The following is a 15,790-nucleotide window of genomic DNA, read 5'->3' on the forward strand; positions in this document are numbered from 1 at the left end:
AGCGAGCGCGGAAAATCGCTCCATCGAGACGCTCGGTGTATGGTGCCACGCGCGTTGCATACCTTCAGGCGCCTACCAGGATGCTGGCAGCGAAATGCGTGGCAAAGACAAAGCATGAAGGGGGCGAACTATGTCGAACCAGCGAGGGAACGAAACGTGTGCGAGTCGAGCAGGTATGCGGGGTTCTAGGCAAGATATGGATGTGCGTTTAATGCGATAATGCATTATGCGTTTTTTCATTCCTACACGCCACTCCCTAACGACTTCGATGACAGAAAAAGTGTTCCATAGGAGGAGCGAAAAAAAATCTTTATCAACGGATGAGAAAAGCAAAACTTCAATACCTTAAGGCCTGAAGAACGAGGAAAAGAGAGAGAGAGAGAGAGAGAGAGAGAGGCAGAAAAAAAGGACACGTGTATCTTGACGTTCTCTTGTCGCTTTTTCCCGTTCCTTTCCATCTTTCGTATGCGCTTGCAGCTTCCGTTCCTGCGGGACGTTTTCACCGATGTTTGCGTTTGCCACGTTCATTTTCCTCGTGCCACATCCTGTTCGTCTGTTTTTCTCTCTCTCCTTGCTCGTCGGTCGTAATTTTCACTTATGCGTTTCCCGCAGCCATCCCAGACTCCCCGGGAAAGTGGGTGAGAACGGATGCAAAGCAGCACACGGGCCGTGAAGATGCACTTGGGAATGTTTGGCTCTGCGTTTTTTTTGGTTCTCTTTCATCCGCCTTTCCGGGCACAAATCACTCAAGTGTGCAGGCTTGTGTGGTTCTTCCCGCACCACAGCAGGCGTCATCTTCTGAGCCTTTTGCCAGCACCTTTTGGTCGAACCATCCATGCAGGTGGCCCACTGTTCGTGGCGTGAACAAGGGCTGGGCATTCGCAGCAACAGCGCCGAACCCGGCTCTCTAGCGGGCTCGTTTCGCTCACGCCATTTAGGAAAATCAAAACATGCCACATGATTTTCCACCGATGCCCGTTGAGCCCGCCGGATGGTAGTGAGGCGCCCAGGCACGAACGCGCGCAACCGGAACAGAACTTCGGGATGGCTTCGGGTTTCACTTCGGCAAGCCGAATAAGGTGCCGTTATTTCTCACTATGTCACCAATTATGGCGCTCGGCTCGTGAATCCTTTTCTCACGCTCGCATTCGCGGTCTGGATGCGGCATCCCGCACACAGCATCCCGGCCGTGTCAGGTCGGGTGCATGTACAAAGAAAGAAAAAAACACCGCATCCGTTACGGTACGCTTCCGTTCGCGTAACGGAAGTGCAACGAGCGAAACACCCGCACGCAGCTGCAAACCATCCGTGCACGCGTACACGCACGGGTGCACGGCTCTTGGGATGCAATTATTGGTGGAGGACGTTCGTGAAGAGGCTGGCCGGAAATTTGATTCCCGCCTCGTGCTCGAATGCTTGGGGGTATTTTGGGAGGAAGGTACGAACGGGGCGACTTTTTTTTTGGCTGGGGAACTTGCGGAAAAATCATCTGGCGAAATGGCGATAGGAACGTGTCTTAAGACCGTGAAGCAACGTGTGTAAATTCTAGTTGATGCCTGAACTCGAATCCCAAATCGACACGAATTCAATTTTCTGTCGACTATGGTTGGGGAAGGATATTTGACTTTACGGTAATAAAACATTGGAAAACTGCAAACGAACTCAAACTAATTAGCTGAGGCTGCACATTGAAGGAAAACAACATTTGGTAAACATAATAGTATTGTTTATTAAACATACAAAAACACACAAGTAAAATATGTAAAAGTGGAAAATCGAAAATGAAAGTATTCTTTAAAAATCGAAAAGAGATTTGATACGGCAAAAAAAAACGAAAGAAAGAGAAAATATAGTAAAATAAAGCCAAATAGATAGATCAAGAGAGTGGACAATGAATTAGAAAAATAAGTGATTGAACTCACTGAGATTATATTTCAAAGCAGATTATTTTCGTTTAACCAAATAAACAAAACGCCGTCGTGTTAGCACTCCAGGTTAATTGTAATAATTTGTTTCGTATGCCACCCGAAACGCATATCCCATTGGCCCAAATTGGGGCGGATGGTTTCCCGCTGTTCCGTCAATTTACATCAAGCTCGCCGTTCGCGATCGTTCGTTCGTGAGCACGCGGTCGCGCTCATCTGTTCGCCAGCTCACGATCGAATGGGGAGTTTGTTCGTTTCATTTTCCACCCGAAACCAGGCTCCAAATATCCCAGCGAGCCGCACCCGGCATGAGATGCCCGTACGCATTCTCCGCTCCGACGGCGTGAGGTGAAATGTGCTGAAAAAGAAAATGAAAAAAGGAAAAATCTAGTCCGCTCCAAGAACCGAACTCCAAACACGCCTGGCGCTCTCGCACGACAGCTCACGCGTGCGGCTCATCATCATCTCACGCCGAACGATGTTCACTGGGAGAGTCGAATCCCTGAAACCGATGCCGGTCCACGCTCACGATGCGAGACCAACTGCTGCGCTGCAGCAGCGCATCGTACACCGAGGTGCGGTTAGTTTTTCGCTAGCTTCCGTCCGGTGCGGTTCGAGACGGGGTTCTGTTCCTTCCGGTTTTTTAGCGCCACGCTACCGAAACCGAGTACCGCGTAGTGAGACGCGCGCGTGACCGAACGTGTGCGAGATATACGAGGTTAGTGTGGACTGATATGGAGCCGTTGGATGAGGTTTTATTCGTGCTCCTGTCTGGACAGTCGAATCGCGGTCGGTAGACTCTCCCAGTGCGTCTGGTTTTTTGTTCCAAGTGACGAAGACGTTCTCGAGGAATAAAAACCCAACAAAACAGTGAACTTTGGTCCACATCCACCAGCAGTTCTAGCAGGTCTCAGTTATCTCAGAAACTGGCTCACTCCACCCAACAAAAACTCGATGTTGCCTGCAGCTGTGCCTAAAAGAGGTGCAGCTGTACGAGAAACAATCCCGTGGACCAGTTGGTGCGGTTTCAATTCGCAATCTAATTACCGGTAATAGTGAACGTGCGTGCATCGCCTCCTGTAGGTGGGTGGGTTCTTAACCTCACTCGAGCAGGCCCTGCTGCGGTCGACCTGTAGCGCGTGCCATCTCGCAACGGTTTCGGAACGATCTAAGGACGTTATTATCCTTATTGTATTATCCCGCCGGGCGTTTGGGCTCGGTCTCGTAGGCAATAAAAAGGATTTCTCTCCTGGGGCGGTGGAGTAGGACACCGGTCGCGTGAGACAAGGGTACCAGGCGGTAACGTCTGGAAGGTTTGACCGAGATGTTGGGGCGTATTTTTAGCCTGCCCTTTTCTCGGCCAGCGCCTCGGTGAAGGTACCTGATCGAGCTCGTCCGATTGCGAGCCCAAAATTGGCAGCGGGACTTTGGACATTAGAAAAGCCCGCTGCGATGTCGTTCTCCACAACTCCACACACTAGCTTGTGGGTTGCGTTCGGTGTTCGAGGTGGTCGTTTTTTTACCGGGCTTTCATTCAGCCGGTGGCTGGGGAAATTCCACCATCAATGGAGCTAAAGATACTGCCTCGGATTAGCCGATGCAAAGACCAGGTGTATGTGTTTGGCTGTGTGCTCCGGGGATGTTGTGTCTCACCCTTTTTCTCCCGTCAGCTCATCCTCCGACATGCGAGAACTAGGTCGAGCCAGCCGCCACTGAACCGTGGCCAAAGTGACAGTGAAGCAAATTCGATTACCGACCGATAGCGCGTTCTCAAGTCTGAGCTACTGGTGGGTAAGGCTGACCACGTCCCGCGGGACATCCCTCGTCGAGGATGGGAGAACATCACCCCTTTTTTTGTGTGTGCCCACCTCCACATCGTTCTGGAGCTTCGATGGCCGTTTTGCTCCCGGACTTTACCGTCCAGTCTCTGACGATGTCTCGGGAATCTCTGGAGCACCTCAGCTAAGTGGGCCCTTCACAGGAGTGGAACCTGAAAGTTGACCGCGGTGGGGTGTACCTTGTCGCTAGCATTGCGTAACACCGGCAATTGAGGGATGTTTGTGGTGAGGGAAAAAAAACCACCCGCGAGGTGCTAGAGTTGCGTGAATTCTGAGATATTTTGGAGGACTTGTGAGCGCTCGTCAAAAAAAAAAATAATAATCGCGTGTCCATTCGTGGCCCCAAAAAAGCACTAACCTGAGCGCTTCGTTTTTCAAGCTTCCTATCAATCAACCGCGCACCTATCAACCTACCGCACACACCCGTGGGAATCCCTCATGGCGGGCTGGCTCTTGATTGGCTTCTCTTTCGATGTCTTCCCCAGTGCCAGGCCCGCCTTCGGTACGTGCCTAAGGATTGCTTATCCAAGTGCATCACCCAGTGGCGGAAGCGACCGCTCGTGAACTCCGAGTGCCTGTGTGTGTGTGTGTGTGCGCGTGTGTGTATGTGTCCCCTCGTGTAGCTGTGTGAGTGTGTGTGTGTGTTTTTGCGTGTCAGAAAGTGTAAAATTCCAGTGTCACTTCCCAACGCCGGGAAGGCCAGGCGCGGCCGAATCCCCTCAAAATTTGGCGCCGTGACGTGAAGCGGACATTCCTTGCCTTAGGCTTGTTTCACGCCAGGCTCACGCCACCAACTGCTGGTAAGTGATGTGTCCCACCCGAGCTGGATTGTCTGGGCTCTTGTCTGCCCCGATTGGCTGGTTGCGATAAGACCTGCCGCAGTGTAGAGGGCGAAGGTGTTGCGTGTCAGTGTTTCTTTCTCGGTAAATCGATGATCTGCTAATTAGAGGCCGCACAGTCAGCCGCCAAGCGGAAACCCTCCGCTGTGGAGCCTGGAGAACACGCACTCGCCTGAAGCAGGCTGGCACGCGAATTGAAGCTGCTTGCTCAAGGCGACGGACGCTCGGATAATCGAATTATGGCGCCTCGAGGGTCTGCGTGAGATGATGAACTCCTCCACCTCTACGTTGGTGTGTTACGAAACGAATTGGGTGGCTGAAATTTGATGCCCTTCCCCACGGTCGGGAAATTGGCGCTTGGCGATTGATTGGTGCGTAGCGTTTCGGGATTAGAAGCTGCAGAGCTTTTATGCGTCTAATTAGCGCCTAGCCTGATGGGCACAAAGCATGATGGGCACGTACACCCTACTCCTCCACCGTGGCTCGATATCTGTTTACATTCGGCGTTCATTTCCCGAACCCATTTTGGGATTGGGATTAACTTTTTTTCGCTCTTTCTCTGCCTCCTTCTCTTTCCACTCTCCGTTTCTATTTAAATACTGCACGTCTCGCGGAGCCGGTTCGTGCGTGCGCCATTTCCGGTTCCTGCCGACCATATGGGCACCACATTCGGGTTTCGTGTTTCGCTCGCGCCTCGAGCAGCATACGGTTTTAATTGCTTGCTTCCTTCTTTTTTTATTCGTTGCCGAACCCGCGCTAGGACGATGGAGGAGAAAGACAAGCGAATTAGGGGGAAAAAACCCAATGAGACCTCAAAACGTAGGGGGAAAACTATGAACACCTCCGCGAGCCTTCCGGAGAGCAGGCGAAGCCAGATCGGAGTGCGTTTTTCCCTCCCGAGTTCGAGCGGTTCCTGTGCCTGCGAACGACGTCACAAAAAGACACAGTTAATTTTCCCGCGTCGGGATGGAAGTGTACCATCGGTAGGGATCCCGAAAAAAGGGGACCGATTTCAAGCGCGCGCGAGAGAGAGAGAGAAAGGGGGAAAAAAGGAAAAACGACGTCACGCACTCGCGTACCTTGAAGGCAGCCAAAGAACCGGCTTAATGGGCGGCAGCTTGAGATCATCGCGATCATCAAACGGGCCACGCCAGCTTCCGTCGGTCTTAGGATGCTTGAAGTAAATAAATAAACCACGCCGAAGGAAGGGAAACGACGCTGGGTTGGGTAATCCAACGGGCGCGGGATTAGTGACGTGGTGGTGGAAAATTCGACACCCGATAGGGCGCGAGTAAAGGGCGACCCGAAACCAGACCGGCGGTAAGCTGTTCCGTAATGGTAGTAAAGGATTACGGGCGGGCTTTGGAAGGATGAGTTTTCCGCTGTCGTCAATGTCGCGCGTAGTCTATCGGGAAGTTTTCAGCGATTGTGGATTGCTCGGAACATAAAACAATGCTGACTTTGGGGCGCTAATGAACTGCGTTGTGAAGGGGGAAAGAATGAAGAAAGTATGTGAAAATGATTTAAAAAAAGAAGCGAAATGATTAAGCAACTTGATTGGCTTTGGATCTCAAAAGTTGGGAATTCTTTCGATTCTAGAGCGCTCGAAAAAGATCCTTTTTAGCATTACCTAGGCTAAAAGCGAAACGCCATTTGTAGGTGGCTTATTTCAACAAAACAAAAGAACGAACGTTCACAAAGGTAAACATTTGAACAAATTCCCTAAAAGCGTTCTACGACAACTGGAGCACTGTGTCACGCGACTGCTGAACGCCATCTGGTGGCACAAAAACGCACCAAAAACTCCCCCGAGAGACTCGTGCAGACATAGCGCAAATATGTCGCAATTCGCGCCCCATGATCCGGGATAATGTTTTGTAAAATAATAACATTATTGCACACGCAAACCGAAAGGGCATCCGTGCCGTCACCTGCCGCGTGTTGGCCTCGAGCAAAACACAGGGTGGCAATAAAGCCCCGAGGACCAACGAGTTACGGTGTCGGGTGGAGCTGAGACCACCCCATTATCTACCATCCGCCCTAAAAGGGCGCGTTTTCGAAGGGTCCTCCCTACAAAAATAAAAAAAAAAACACCCCAGAACGGTTTGCCCGAAACGGATGAGGGCAGATTTTCGCTTTCTTTCTTCCCGCACGCCGTCATTCCTTTGTGACTCTTTTACGAGCGTTTTCCACGGTTCCACGCACCACCAAACCGATGCAGACGCGGACGACATCATTAAAGCGAGATCGAGCTGCCGGTTGCTCGGTTTTGGATGCATTTCGCTTCCCCATTGCACCGGTGGCAGCTGCCCTTGGGCCCTTTCCCGGGCGTTTCCCGGGCTCGCGGTTCCAGGGCTGCCGATCGATCTCGACAGACTTGTCAGCGTGTGTGCGGAGGCTAATTGCGGTGCAAGTGGATTTATTTTTGTCAATCAGCACCCTCCCGTGTTCGTCGAAGCATCGACGTAATATGGTTCCGTTCTGGGGCTCACGTTTCGGGGGGATTTTTTCGCCCGTTTCGTCGATGGTGTTTTGCTTTTAATGCCCGCCGTAAATTCCCGCTGGCGGCTTGATCGGTTCGATGAAGCGATGTGGGGAGGAAAAATCGCGAGGAAAAACTCACCTCAGGTAGTTCTCGGGAAGACCGCGAGAGTAGTGTTTGGCAATAAAAATAAGCCAACGAATTGTGTCCTGGAAGCAGATTTGGAGCGGTTCTTGTTCTCAGATCGACTATTACCAGTTTAACGACACCCAGACATCCATTAAACGAGCTGGTGGAAGTGTTAAATTGGACAAAACAGTGACAATGTTGACGCATCCGTCAATGCTGACAACCTGTCAAGACATTCATTGTCGTAGCTCGCTTTATGCTTTATTTTTTCGTCTAATAACTCTCTCGCTCTTCACGTGCGGGTGGGTGTTTGGGTTACAGTGGTAAGTTTAAAGCTGCAACAACACCCCGGCTTGATTTAATTACACATTCGCACATTCTGAATTGCGTCTGAGCGTTGCAATTAACTTATTTTCCCGATCTCGTCGCTCTGCGCCGCTTTGTACCAGCGGTTTTAGACCAACGAGCTGGCCAAGGTGATTGCCCGCCGTCAATCGCGTCAATCAATCGGTCCCCGGCATCGCCCATTGACCGCAGCACAGTTTGCTTTTAACGCCACATGGGGTGGGAAAATTCCGTGCATTTTCCCCCGACCCGCGGCTTTTCCGGGCTTTCCCCTCCACACGTCATTTGCCAGTCGAATGATTTACTGACGCGAGCCGGGCTTCTCACGCTCCAAGACAAAGGGCGTTCGAAATAAAAGCCAACAAGCAACGCGAACCGAGAATCGATCTCTGTCGAGTTAATCCCCCACAAGAAGGGCACGCGAGCTCTGTGCGGAGATGGGCGCTGAGGGTTTGGGTCAAAAATCCCTTTTACGAACTCAAACCTCCATCCACCATCGTCTCGGTACAAAAAGGGTCCTCCCGAAACAGCGTGCGGTGTTTGGCATTTGTTTTTATTAGCCCAAGCCTGTTCGCCGGCAGGCGGAAAGAAATTGCCTTATTTGCACCGGTTAAGGACGAATTAGGCGCCACCTCTCCGCTTCTAAATGAGAAACGAACACGGGGCACCTTTTTTCACGCGGGCATATTTCTAGGGCCTGCGTTTAGACTCACCATGGGCCAGGTTTTATCGCCGGTTTTCGTTTGGAAATGGGGAACCGCTCAATCAAGCGTTTTGTAAAGCGTTCTTCTTGCTCAAACCCCTCGGGAGGGGGAAGGCTTTGGGCTATTTATCTCGCTCTTTATGACCGCCATCACTCGTACTGGCCGAGGGGCAAAAAAAAAAAGAAACCGGGCAGCCATCGCTTCGTTTGGGTTTTCCCCCCATCCGCCAGCTCGACGACAAATCGCAACGGTGCCACATTAGAGCCGGTTAGTGGTTGTTTTAGACACTCTAATAGGGCACGCGAAGTCGAAAGCTAACTGCCCTGTTATTAACCTTCACGCCACGTGGAAAAGGCAAGTCGCCGTTGCCACGGGTCAAAGGTCTAATGCCGGTGGCATTGGGCGATTGCTGCAAAGTGCATCCGGTAAAGTTCGATGCCGTTCTAATCGGATTATGGTACGTTTGGGTGATGGGAAAAGGAACTTTATAGGGTCCTTTTTCACCCCCCCCCCACCCCTAGCCCCCCACTCTAAAACCAATTCCTCTGCTACCGTTTCAACTCTCCAACCGGCAGGTCTAAACTGGTACATCATTCGCTACCTCATCCCGAGGGTGGAATTATGAAACAAATTTACTAATCCGAGATTAGCCACCGAACTTGCGAAACCTTTTTCGGAAAACGCGCAAAATGCCCTCCATCGTGCTTGCTAGCAAAAGAAAATAAAAAAAGGGAAAAAGAAAAGAGAAACATAACCGCGCCTGGGCCCTAATACAGGCCAATATAGCCGGGGGTTGGAGCTGTTTCAGCGCAGCGCACGTATATGTAGACGTCGCGTTTTAATGCTCCCCCTCTCGCGAAGGGCATCCCCACCTCCACGAAGGCCCTTTTCTCGAGCCAGGGTCTGAGATGAGCTGAAAGGCTTCTGCGTAACGGCCCGGTGCGATGATGCGTAGCGTGACGACGCTCGTTCGCGTGCCGCCAGCATCGGTGGCGAAGAAGGGCACAGGGTTGGTTTGTTTTGCTTTTGTTTTCGTATCCCCCCCCCCGTCTCCATCCCTCTCTTCTGCTCGTTTTCCTCTCATCATACAACCACTACCCCTTGGCTTCTTTTCAAATTTTCCAATTTTGTATGTTTTGCTACCGTTTCGCGAGCGTGCCGGATCGCAGTTTCACTGTCGGTACGTTTGTTTAATGTGTGTACATGCGAGAATCTCTCTGTGTGTGTGTGTGTGTGTGTATGTCCATGTGTGGTCAAACACACATGCTCACTTTCATTGGGGGTGGTACAACGAGAGTGAGTTTTCTTTTTATGTTACGATGTGTGTTTTTTTTTCTCATGGGTGATTTCTGCTCGCGTAAGACTTTCGCTTGTGGAAATGATACAAAACCATGTTCTTTTGTCAGATCGAAATGGCGCCCGAGCAAATGGTGGCGCTTGTCCGACGAAAGGCTCATGTTTGCAAGCCGCTCAACCCTGTTTGGTGAAATCGAAGCCCGCTTCGAATAATGAGCCGATAAAACGCTTCACTAGAGACGCTTCACTTAGAGTCGCTTTAATGAAGCGTTTGTCCTTTTTTTTGCATCTCTCATGCTCTAGGCTTTAAAGGTCTCTGTTGGGTGAATTAAATACGAGTGCTCTCGATGTGACCTCCTCCTCATCATCATCGTTCAGCAGGTGCTTGGTCTCGTATCGTTCGGTTCGATCTTCAGCGCTGTCGCACCTGTTAGCTCGGCACGTCCTGTCGTCTATCGGTGTACAGTTTTTGCTCTCCTGACGTCGACCACCGAATCGCGGGCTGAGCACAGGTGAAGCGTTTCCATAGGTCAGGCTGATCGGCGAATTAAAATGCGGCTTAAAATGGAGCAACGAAAATTATAAATCACGTCCACTGGCGTTTTAAAGTGCCTTTTAAAGCCGGGTCTCCATGCGAAGGGTCCTTACGTGGAGCTCTCGTGGGCATCGAAAATAAAACCCCTGCAACGTGAGGCTGTCCCTTTGCTGTGCATTAAAAATTAACGATTATTTGTGACAGCGCATAAGGACACAAGGGAGCAAGGCCGCGGTTGTGACGTAATAATGCCAGGATAAAGGCCTCTGGCGGTGTTCTGGCGCCCCCCAGCGTAATGATGAGCCACACAGCACTCTAGATCGCCTTTTCCATTGTTCGTGCACGGTGAAGTAGGAAGAGGTAATACTTTGTGGAGCGAAGGAGATTAAAACCCAATTGGATTCGTGGACGACGGCGTGATTCAAGGATGCTCCCACGGGACACCTATCCTTCGTGGTAGGACGTTAGATGGTCGATGTTGAGGCACCTTTACAAACACACCCTGGGGCTAGAGCGAAACCTTGATGTCGGTGGACTTAGTCGGGTTTTTAATTTAGCGAATTTGTGCGTGTCTCTCAGTAACAATTCCAATCGCCAAGCCGGCTGCCTTCCCGATGAGTGACATCTCAATCGATGACACGGTTGGACATTTCACCCCATAAATGATGGAACGAAGCAAAAAGAACACACCCGAGTCCAGAAGTCAGCCCGGTTCGGTGGTTTTATTGCGCGTCAGATTGGAGAAGCCGAGAGAAGGCCAAAATTTATGGTCCGCTTTTGACGTCCGTTAAGCAAACGCGGGTAAAGGAAGCCGTCAATGGGAAAGGAGACCTTTCGCCGGGAAGTGGGCTTTTGATGAGCGCGAGCGTGCTCGCTTTATGATGGGGGATGATTTTCTTCACTTTTTTTCGCTTCTTTTTTCTTCCGCTAGTTTCACCGCCGTTCCGTTGATGGCTCGTTATGTCGACCGACTCCGCGTGCGTGTCGACATTACCGCACCGTTATCGTCGCTGACCATTTTCCTAATAAAACTTGTGCTATTTATACATATTTGCTGCTCTCCACTTAATCTGCTCTGCTGATGGTTGCCCTTCACTCAACCAGTTGCGGTTCTGTTAGCGCGACGGGGGTGAAATTGGACAATTTTCTGACGGCTTAATCAATGCCTAAGCCTGATGGATTGCGGCTGGCATGAACGTGGATTAGAATCGAGTGCTTGCGTTCCAGATTCTTGTGGCACGAGATTTTATTTGCTCGTAAAAAAAAGAGTAAACGATGAGGTCATCCACAAACGCATTAGGTCATCGAGAAAAAGGGCGACTATTGCAATATACATTCCAGAAGTACAGGGGTTTGTCCGAAACATATGTTTCTCGAGAGGTGAAAAATGTTAGGTTGCTTACTCCATGCAACATTCTTGCCGTTCACTCACACATTTCAAATTGCGATTCAACACGCTTTTTTGGGTGGTGAATTGGGACCACTGTTAGAGATCGGCTTGAAATAGCTAGATTGAACGGGGTGTTTGTAACAAATAAAGAACAACCGAGCTAAAATCGATTCACCACGCGAAAGAGCAGAGTTTAGAGTACACGCCCCCATTTGAACGGGGTGGCGTAAACACATTTTCTGCATTTGCTGTCCCGAAGTGTCATTACTTCGCTTACTTTATGGAGCGTACATCGAGCTACATGCTACATTGTGTTATGGTTCCATGCTGCATCGATTATTGATGCCAATCTCCTGTGTGCCTCGTGGAAATGCGAGTGGAAAAGCGAGCAAGATGTGAGAGGCAGTGCTATCAATAAACGATCGAACAGTTGCTGATGCTGGGTGACATGATTTGCTGGAATAACCTGAAGCGGTCTGGTAGCGTCATGTCTATTTTTAATAAGCTACTTTGGGGTCGGAAGCGCCAGGAAGTGGGTGTTTTAAAGCGTAGAAAATTGATGACGTGCGAGGAATTCTTGGTTGGCGATGCCTGATAAATGTATGAATGAAGCAAATACAGGCGTTTGTAAAAACTTGTAGAACATGACATTCTGAGAGTAGCATCCGTTAACATCTAGCACAACATCTCGTGATAGAAAAAGAATTAAAATTATTCTGTAAAATATGGAGCGATGTGTCGTAATAAAAATTTTTAAACAAAAGTTTATGCTGAAAATAAGATACCTAAAAAAAAATACTTTGATAATGACTGTTGTGAACTCACTCAGTACGATCAGTATAAAATTAAAATAATTTCTCGGCTTCTTTCACAGCTCATCTAAGGTGATTAGGACTTTGAAAATAGATCTCGTAGGACTCTAGGATTCGCTTAACAGATACGTGTGTCATCACGGATGCTTCCAGTCGTAAAAATGCAAGCTCACAATGAAAAAGAGTCTAGATACAATGTAAACGAGATTATGAACATTGAAGCTTGTCCGTGGGAAGCGTGTAGTTTAAATATTAACCAAAAGGGGACCGTTTTTCTACTATTATTTAAATGGAGGATCACTCATTTGCCGGTTAGTCAACACCCCCGTTAATCCGATTAACACCAGAATGCGCCTTTCGGTAACCGTATCTGCAGTAGGGTAGGCTAGGGCTGAGACCAATTGCAGCTCTTTACACGAAGGGCACCAAGAGCCATGTGAATGCAACATTATGCAGCTGCACCAGTGGCAAGACCCTCACATGACATATGCTCCAGTCCTCCATGTAATGCAGAATGACAGCCCACCCGTGACGTGAAGGTACCTGCGGACACATTTACCACTTGCAGATGGGTTTCGGTGCAGATGTTTCGAATTGAGGCCAGCGGTGGGAGGTTCTGACAAGCGAGAAAAAGGAGGTTCCGGGTGTTCAAGCGAAGGTTGACCGCATTGTCAAGTCATTCACCCTTGCCCTGGAAGGGAACCGGTAATATCGCGCCTTCGCGGATATGATCGTTATTTATAGACCTTCGCGAAGGTGGCGAAAAGCGAACGTACGAGCATAGAACGGAAGATACAACGCTAGTTGGGGGCGTGCCACATTTCCGCGTTGTTGTTGTTGTTCCAGTAACTCCACAAAGTGTCCATAACGCAGACCTTTGATCGGGACGCGCCTTTGAAGTAGCTGGCTGAACAAATAGTGGTTCTGATTGAAATTCATCCTTGTGCGATCCCGAACCTGTGTTTGCGTGCCTCGGGTTCTTCACCTGTACACATGAATGTCAGACATCCGCGTGCTCAGTGGCCGCGGGTATGGACATCATACCATTATTAGGACAGCTGCCCCTTTGATATCCTCTCGCCAGTGGTGTTGTTCCAATGTGGACTGATTCGCCAGCTCTTCCGCTTTACTCCCAGCTCGCAGCAGGTGTTGGAAGTAAACCAGACAGTTGTTTTTGTGCCCCATTTACCGCCCACTCGTCGATTGACTTCCGACCCCCGAGGTTCACCAAACATGCTCAGAGATCAGGTTACGGATCGTTCGCTTAATTAATCTCAAGAAACCCGAGCGACAATGTTGCATGGAATCGGCCGTAATGTATTCCTCAAATTAATTTCCCGCCAGCGGTGAATACCGCGTCACTTGTCACCCAGAATATCGATCGCATCCTCACCGCTGGGGCTTTAAGATGATACAGTGGCAGTGTGTGTGCAGGATGGGGAGTCTTTTGCTCCTCGGTTCTACGTGAGGTTCATTTAATTTGAGCCAGCACCCATAGAAACCGTTCGGGCTGTTGTTTCCAAATTGAAACCGAAAGCCCACTCGGGGTGGAGAATAGTCGGAAAGCGAAAGTAATCCGGCGGGTATCCGGTCCGGTGGGTGGGAAAATGGGTGAAAACGCTGCCGGACGCTGGAAACCATGCGCTTCGAGACCCAGCACCACGACGAACGAAAGCTGTTTGCTTGGGCGGTAATCGAAAGCTATCAGATTATAAAAAACATACGACCGTTTTAACAAGGCCCTGTGCGAGTACTTTACTTGCCCGTTTGGTGGGTGGGTCATCATGAAGTATGCGCCAGAGCACGAGCAGGGAAAGCGGAGATGTCTGGAAAACTAGAAAGTGGAACGAGTACGAGATGAGCAGAAAAATCAACAATAGCGGTTCACCCTTGTTCTGGCTCCGATGGAGCTCGAATGGAGCTCCATAATGGTGGATAAAGCTGCTCATGGAGAGATTAGTAGGTCGTGGTATTTTTTTTTTCACGTCACCGAAGGAACCTCCCATCTTTAGTCCAGTCGGTTGGAAATAAATCCGCTTCCCACCATTGACTTGGCACCGGGAGTAATTAACGAATTTGCAAGCTTCAGAGCGCTCCATGACAGCAGAGGAATCGCCACCGGACGTCACTTCCGTAACTGCGGCGAGACACACAACCACACGGTCGGGTCATGTGCCTATCGATCGGTTGGTCCGATTTGAGCACCAACCGATCGATCCTGTGAAGGCACCCGAGTTAGCCCTGAGGTCCCGGTTAATTACCCAGACCGGACGTTGGAGTTGTCGCCAAAGCGTGTGCCGGTTCGGAGACAATGATCCATCGCTGGAGAAACGGTACGGGAAGTAGGCAAACTCCCGGGGTTTTTCCCTCCATTTGCAGTCAACGGCTCTCCGAGCACCGAGGGTGGGCCTGGGTCCCAATGAATGATAATGAAGGGCCTCGCCGGCGGGTGCTGGTGCTTTCTGCACTTACGCTAATTATCCGCAGCCGGTCCACCAGGCGGACCTTGGCCGCAAGAAGAAAATGTCGCCCGTCGTTCCCGTCCGTTCAAGCAATGATGCGGAAGATAATGCGCATACGGCGTGTGGGCGCAAGATGGCCGCCCTCGGGGTACAGGCTCGAAGTGGAGACAGTTTGTCTCGGAACTGCGACAACGACGACGGCGGCGGCGGCGAGTTCGTAATCAGATATCGAGCATGATGGGTGAGTGATGCGTAGTTCGCCATTTCCGACCGTCTGTACGTCTGTGCCCCTCGGCTACGGCCAATTGGCGTGGGGATGAGATAAAATTGTCCGAACTCCTCAAAACGGACGGTCACGGTCGGTCGGAGCGAATTAAGAGTCGTCGGGTTCGCCTGTCAATAGCGCTCTGAGCAGTGACGGGGTCATGCGCGGGTCGGTCACTGAGCACTTGACAGATGGATCATAGCGAGAATGTTCGGGAGATAGTTTGCAAAACACACGCATGCACACATACACACGCAGCGAAACACTCGGTAGATCAATAACAGGATCGGTTGCCGTTCATCAACCCACGAGCAATCACTGCGGTTTGCAAATCCTCCCGATGGAACGATGGATCTCTGAGGGACGTTTAGTGCTTCAGTGTTGAAATATTTCTCACCACCGAAAGTGAAAGTGGCGAGCGAACCATCGAGCGGAGGGAACGAAGTGGCGGCTGCAGTAAAGTCGGAATCAAAACCGACCATTCTAGGGATGGGATGCTGGCCCCATGATGGCGTACCGAACTTTACGTCTGTTTGATGGGTCATTCTGCTGCTGCTGGGATTAATTGCGCGTCTGGGTAGAACGAGAGGACGAACTTACGATACACGCAAACGGAGCACACAATCACGAGCAACCGGCCGGTCTTCCGAGCGTGAATCTGAAACCCAGACGTGCAGGACGTAGCCGAGAGCGGTGTAAAACGAGCTGATGAGATTTTGCACCTATAAAAAGCCCTATAGACGGGTGCCAGCAGCAGCAGTTGTGGGT

Source organism: Anopheles nili, chromosome X (genome assembly GCF_943737925.1).
Source record: "Anopheles nili chromosome X, idAnoNiliSN_F5_01, whole genome shotgun sequence".
Classification (NCBI taxonomy): Eukaryota; Metazoa; Arthropoda; class Insecta; order Diptera; family Culicidae; genus Anopheles; species Anopheles nili.